This window comes from Dermacentor albipictus, chromosome 1 (assembly GCF_038994185.2).
Source record: "Dermacentor albipictus isolate Rhodes 1998 colony chromosome 1, USDA_Dalb.pri_finalv2, whole genome shotgun sequence".
NCBI classification, from domain to species: Eukaryota; Metazoa; Arthropoda; class Arachnida; order Ixodida; family Ixodidae; genus Dermacentor; species Dermacentor albipictus.
Window position 1 is genome coordinate 402,936,747 of NC_091821.1, and position 7,031 is coordinate 402,943,777.

General features: G+C 44.3%; 1 pseudogene; it reads right to left on the reverse strand.

Annotated features, from left to right (window-relative positions):
• Positions 1-775: 775 nt before the first annotated feature.
• On the reverse strand, positions 776-955 carry LOC135903609 (U2 spliceosomal RNA; annotated as a pseudogene).
• Positions 956-7,031: the final 6,076 nt, after the last annotated feature.

Here is a 7,031-nt window from a genome sequence, read left to right on the forward strand (position 1 = left end):
CACATGGTTTGTGATATAATTCATGTCTTTTGCTATAATTTTTAATCATCTTTAATCTCGATGCAGGCTCATCCATGTGTACTGAGATTGAGTTTCTTTATTATAAATACGTACAAAATAAAAAAAAAGTAGCAGTGACGTTTCAATTCGTGAATGCGTGTTACGCGCAAGCGTACGGATGCCGGGAACAGGCACCGCGAGCGCCACGGCGTCAAACCACAAATGGAAAGAGCGCGAACGTGGCAATTTGCTTCTCCACCTCGAGGTTCTTTCCTCCACAGGCACTCGTTTACATCGTGGCTTCAAACATAATCTCGCCCATTTTACAAGCTGACTATCCATGGTTACGCGTAAAAAATTCCTCCGGTGCTAAAGTGGGCATCTACATGATTTCGGGAGTGTCTGTAGAACTCGTTTTAAGAATCTAAAAGTGGGCCATTTAACAGCCTGCTTGTGCACACGACGGGAAGCACTATAAATGAGTTTCTCGGTGGCAGCACTGCGCGTATGCTTTTCTGAGAAAGTGTTCGTGCAAATAGTTAAGTGGCTGGGGAGGATGGGGAAGGGAATATCGTTGATTTTTATGTTGTTTTCTTCAAAGAAAGGGGTGCGGTCTGTAATGGGATCCACAACTGGTAAAGAAAGCACCGAATATGGACAAGACTGAGCTACGCCCGCATGTATTTACAGTTTCCCTTTAGTAATCGTCGCTAAATATATTACAGCGAAACTATTTATGGCGGGGATTCCGTGCATTCTTGTTCTGCGCGAGCAAAAACCGTGGTCCGATCCCAAAGATTCCGCAATACCGGGACGACCCGCGTAAGACGTGAAGCAGGCTTCAAGCGCTCCACCAGCTTGCAAAAATAAGTTTAATATCGTGAGTCCAAATACAACCCGCGTCACATATTAAGCTGATGCGAACAGATACTACACTTTGCTCCACGTCGGCCATGTCTGCGTTCACACCGTGCTCTCTTTGTCGGCGTTCCAAGCGCATGTGTATCTACTTTCCTTTTCTTCCGCTTTCTCGTGGTGGCAGCTCCATCGAAACATCACGCTTGTGTGGTTTCCTCCGGTTCCTTGGGCGGCGGTCCCGTCGTCCACGTAAATGTATGTAAAAATCACGGCAATTGAGATCGGCAACTTTGTTCAAAATTCTCTGTCACCTCTGTGTCGTGGGCTAAACAGCTTCACTGGCCGTGCACCTTCACAGAGCGGAATGGTTCATGATACTTTTTGCGGCATTATCTACGGGACAAGAGCCTGAGGTACAAGCAAACTTATTTCTTTCGCAAATCTTGTGCTTCCCGGAGTTTCAGCATCACACAGAGATTGTTGCGAGACTACCGTAGCTACTTTGTATACAAGTGTGATTGTATAAAAATACTGCTTATGCAAATGACCCAAGTAATAAAAAATATTGCTCATTTCCAAAGCACATTTTGAAAACCATATGAAGCGCACATGTTTTGTGAAGATGGTATATAAATGGCATAGAACTGCTCGTTTTCTACAACGCGTGCTGCCACATAGCCATTACACGCCTGCCCGATAAATAAAGAAAACGCAAAAATCCCCACCGCTTGACCCAAGAAATACACGCAACCACGGGTTACATTCTCTCCGAAGTCTAATAACTTCTTATCGTGCACTTTTCGGTTTCAGCAATCTTTAAATTTCGGCTTCTAAGACGGGCCCGCCTTACACGAATAGATGTCTGCCAACTAGACGCGCCATATAGCCCCAGACCAAACGCAGAGAAAACTTTATTTTATGGGCACAAATCAAACATACCCAGTAACAATACTTCCGATGCCGACTGCTATGGTCAATAAATGTGTGATTAAGATGGCGCAAATTATCGCCGACATCTCCTAGGTATACTTTGTGGCACAAGACACATTTCTTGAAAAGAGACAGAAGACAGGAAGACAGTGAAGCGCCAAACTACCAACTGTTTAATGACTGCCTGAAAAAACGAAGGCGGTCATTAAACAGTTGGTAGTTTGGCGCTTCACTGTCTTCCTTTCTTCTGCCTCTTTTCAAGAAATGTATGTTGCGCCACAAAGTATACCTACGAAACCTAAGCACCAACTTGCCCAAGAAGTTTTTTTGGGGTATCGCCGACATGTTTTAGTGCTTTAGTCGATGACATGGCAGTCTGATGGAGACAGCGACGGGTTACGACATGTAGAATAGTCAGGTTAAATAATAAATTAAAATAAATTATGAAGTTTTACTTGCCAAACCACGATCTTATCATGAGGCATACGTAGCGGGGGACTCTAGTTAATTTTCGTCCCCTGGGGTCCTTGTAGGCATATTTTCCCCGATTCTTGATTGGATATGTTCTCTTCGGCTGCCAGATTTTATATCAATGTTTTTCTGGCCACATTCGTGGCAGTGGTGCTGGCTCTACGCAAATTCGGCCCATCAATTACGTCAGTGGTGGCAGACTGATTCGTTATCATTGTGGCTGCTGCCTTACTACTTTTCGTGATTCTCGCACAATGAGGACGTTTCATTCATTGGTACCTGTAAATTGATAAGTGTGCGTTTAATTTGGGTCCCTGGCCATGAAGAGGTATATATAAATGATATATCCACATTTATCCAGGGCATCGATAAGAGGCCTGATTCTCCTTTATTGTCCTATACCTGCTCACGTCACTGCTACTAGATTTCGCATAAATGTCATTGTGCAGGCAGTGTGAGACTCTGCAGTAGTACACTTTATGGATTACCGACTACACTCTTGGCACAGAGGTTTGTTCAAACACCAATGAGTGAAGTGTCCATTACGAGGCTGCGCTGCTATGCGCTTACGTTAAACTTCTATCGCCACAGGTCTGGTCTGGTCGCCGCACCATTATACTCATTCTGTGTCGAAGCTGGTACATTATACCACTCCTTATTGTCTTGTAGGTGCTTTTTATGCGAAGCATATTACGAGAGCTCGACCCAGCTCCTCAGGCGCGGCGGTGTCGCCTTGAAACCACGTGACACCGTGACGTCACGACAGAGGAGAAGTGGCTTTGGCTCAACTCTTGCAAGACGGGCTGGGTGGGAATCGAACCAGGGTCTCCGGAGTGTGGGACGGAGACGCTACCACTGAGCCACGAGTACGATGCTTCAAAGCGGTACAAAAGCGCCTCTAGTGAATGCGGTGTTGCCTTAGAAACGAGCTGTTTCTAAGGCGTGCGTCTCTTGCTCAGCCGCACATTTCGTTGCCGCGCAGAACGCTGCTTTGCTCGACGCTCAACGCGTCCAATGCGGGGCGTGTAGTCGCTGCCCTGTAGCCCATTGTCTTATCGCCTTGGCGGGTCGACGGGAACGCTGTCGCGTTCCACTCTTGAAGGCGAAGCAGTAATGCATGAGTTGTTTCTTCGTCTAGCCGAACCAAATATAGCCAAGCAACAGCAGTTCACCAGGCTAAACAGTGGTTCAACAACTAAAATAAAGGCTAGTATGCTTCGCATCCTGGGCTTAACCTTACCTAAGCCACAGCCATTTTATAATAAGAAAAAGAAAGATTACAAGGAACCCTGCTTCGCAATATTGTCTTAGATATATCTGTGCCAGTGAGGCTGTTCTTTAATTGGAGCCCCTAATATTTTGTTCGGCGACAAAAACGTTTGAAGTAGTAGCTTAGCGCAAATAAAACCACAGACACAAGGAAGACAGGCAAGGACAAGCGCTTGTCCTTGTCTGTCTTCCTTGTGTCTGTGGTTTTATTTGCGCTAAGCTACTACTTCGAATATGGACGACCAACTAGCCCAACAGTCAGCTCTTCCAAAAACGTTTGCTTGGCAATCCAAAATTGTCCAATTAAATGTAATCGATTACCATGCTAGACAGATCGTCCCCTCTCCCGACCGTAATTTCCTTTAATTTTTTGTTCAATTCACTTATTTCGCTATTATTACTTTTTCTTTCATTCTTGGTTTTCATATGATTGCATTTTTTCTCTCCAAAAAATTTTACTTTCTAACTTTCTACGTTCAAATTGTAAATTCCCTTGTTTTTGTGTACCTAACTTAACTGCGCGATTGATAACCAATACCCCCCTGTGTGTGTGTGCCACTAACTCCCATGTCAGCAGAAACAACAACTACGACGACGATGTAATGACGGCTATGGAGGTGATAAAGTGGTCAATATGACATATGACGACAACAATATCACGGCAGCGTGACGACGATGTCATGACAAAGGCTGTGGACCAGCGTTTCTTTTTCCTCCAGTTTATTCCACGGTGACAATATATACTGCGATGGCCGTTTGATTTAAGGTCACGCACATTCTCAGCTAAACAAAAACATATCTCAGTGTATCCATCGCTAACCTTTGCTTCCAGTGCAATTTATCCTGCTGATAGTGTACTGTTTCTTGGCGTCATATTAGATAAACACCTAAAATTTGACGAGCATGTTTTATCTTTAACAAAGAAGGCAGCATATGGAATTAGAATATTAATTAAAGTTCGCAATTTCTTTAAAATGAAGACACTCATCTCCCTCTACTACGCTTTTATTCACACGCATATTAATTATTGCATATCATCATGGGGAAACACGTATCCCACACATTTATCTCCACTACAGCATACACAAAATCAAGCAATTCGCATCATTACACGTAGCAGCTACACATCGGAAGCATCTCCATTGCTCAGATCTAACGGCATTTTATCGTTACAGAAATTAAATAAATACTCACTTGGACTACTTGTTTATAAATCTGTTAAAGGAAAGCTCCCATTCCCTATAATTACTACCAGCCAGTATCCATATTCCACGTCTACCCGTTTCGCTTCTACCAACAGCTCTTTACTACCAAAACCTAGAACTAATTATGGTAAATTTACTACTAATTTTTCAGCCACACTACTTTGGAACTCATTACCGTGTCATATTAAGATATCCTCTCATTTTTACACATTCAAGTCAAACCTTCGTAAATTTTTGCACTCAATATAACAATGTGATCGTTATCATTTTATTAATAAGTGCTTTGTGTCGTTAATGTTTTACAGCGTAAGCAAGTGACTAACTTAATATGGTGTCTTTTGTGTTTTTATATAGCTGCTTTGTATTTATATATCCTACTCACTTGTAATGGGAGGTCCCCTGTACAGTCTGTTGACTATGGGACCTCCCTCTGTATGTATGTATAATCCCCATTTGTAACCTTATTAATATGCAAATAAAGAACTCTTGAACTCTTGAACAATTCATAAACTGTGAGAGTTGGTTTAAGCGAAGCTACGAAAACCGGCAAGACTAAATGGCAACATCTCGTCAAGATAAAAGCAGCGGGCTTCTCCGACGAACGCGCCTTGGAACCGTCAGCCGATGTAGTGAAGAAACGTGACACTATGTCACGACTGACTGAGGCCTCTAAACATTCAGAAACCACAAACTTCGCACAACAACACGTGCGCCTCAAGCAACTAGATGGTGACCGGCGATGAAATCGCCTGCAAAGCCCCCCAGAACTCGGTTACTAACTCGGCTGAGCGATAGAATGTGTCGTCAGAATGCCCGCCCGCCAACCACCACGAACACGAGAAAAAGAATCATATAAAGTCTGTTCGCTATATTAACTACCACCGTTGGGTAGGCGGCATTGGTATTTTTTTCCTACGGTCTGCATCAGTGTTTTCTGTCGGAAAACCTATCTTCTAAAGTGTAGGCGTTGAGCTCAATGAAATGCCACGTCTACTATAGGGCATTGCGAGTGATCAAAATAATGTTGTAAGAAATATGAAGCGTTGCTAGCAAAATAAAAACAAAATACTTCAGGTCAGCAAAACCTTGGTCAATGGAAGGCTGAAAGTAGCATTACATGCTAACCCTATCACGTTCATTGTTTCCAAGAGACGTGGAAGTGCCAAGTAAGGGATTTTTGGGTGAAATGAACGATGCTTTGAAATTGTGGTGTCGTAAGTTCCCAACAATAGGTTAAAGCTGGGAGAAACCAATGCTTTGTTGCGTTGCCTAATAGGTTCTTGTTCTTGGTGAAATTATCCCACGGGAGTACATCCGAGGGCGAGTTAAGGCTTCCTCTTTGGCTAATAAACACGAGCATGAAAGCCACCACTGGTAGCCGTACAAAGCAAGCTGAATTGCCCAACGTGCATTCATGCATACGACCATCGATTTCCCTTGATGCAGATATACCCCGCTCCCATTTTCGTGGCTAACTATTTACGCTCAAGCCAACATCACGGTGCAAAAGAAATTGCATTTCTGCATGGTTTACGCTACCAAAATGTTCAACCGCTCAATGAAAAGGCTTGCGCAACAAAGACCTTCTTCGCCAAGCTATTTGCTGCCCGAAGATATCATTTCGCCCCCGTTGCCACCTTCACTGACACCCTGCGAAAGAACGGCGCCGTAAACTAGCAAGCGCATGTGGTCGTGGCACCTGTGAACTTCCAAACAATACACCAGGGGCCGTTATCCGTAGTTGCGTCCATTTGTTAAGCCGCCACAAAAAGGAAGCCCGCGCAAAGCGTCAAGCCGAACTGAAGCTTAGCGTTCGTACAGAAGGGATAACGGCACGAAAAATAGCATTTCGAAACAAAAAGAAAAAAGCAGACCGACCAAGCCAGACCCTTTCTTCATGGCCTCGAATGAAACCTTGCGGGATTCTCAATGCTGCTTTTTGGATGCTGCATTTCCTGCCGCTTGAAGCGCCTTCTTTTCCGGTGGCACTGTCGCAGCGGGTTCCACACAAAGCGGTCCACGCTGCTTCCGGCGCCGAATGACCTGAGGCGTGAAAGGGGATTTCCAAAGTATGTGGCGCGTCGACCGTTGCGCAATGTTTTGCAGTTTGTAATGGCAGCATCCGACCCGATAGCCTGTACTGGCGTCGCACCACCTCTCCGCAGGAAAAGAGAAAATTTAGCTGGAAAGTAAAGCGCTCCGCAAGAAGTGTTGATGACAGCATAACGAGTCCTCGAATAATCGAAAGCTGATTATAGTGTTCCCTTGAGAGACTGTTTTGCCCTGACAATTATTGAT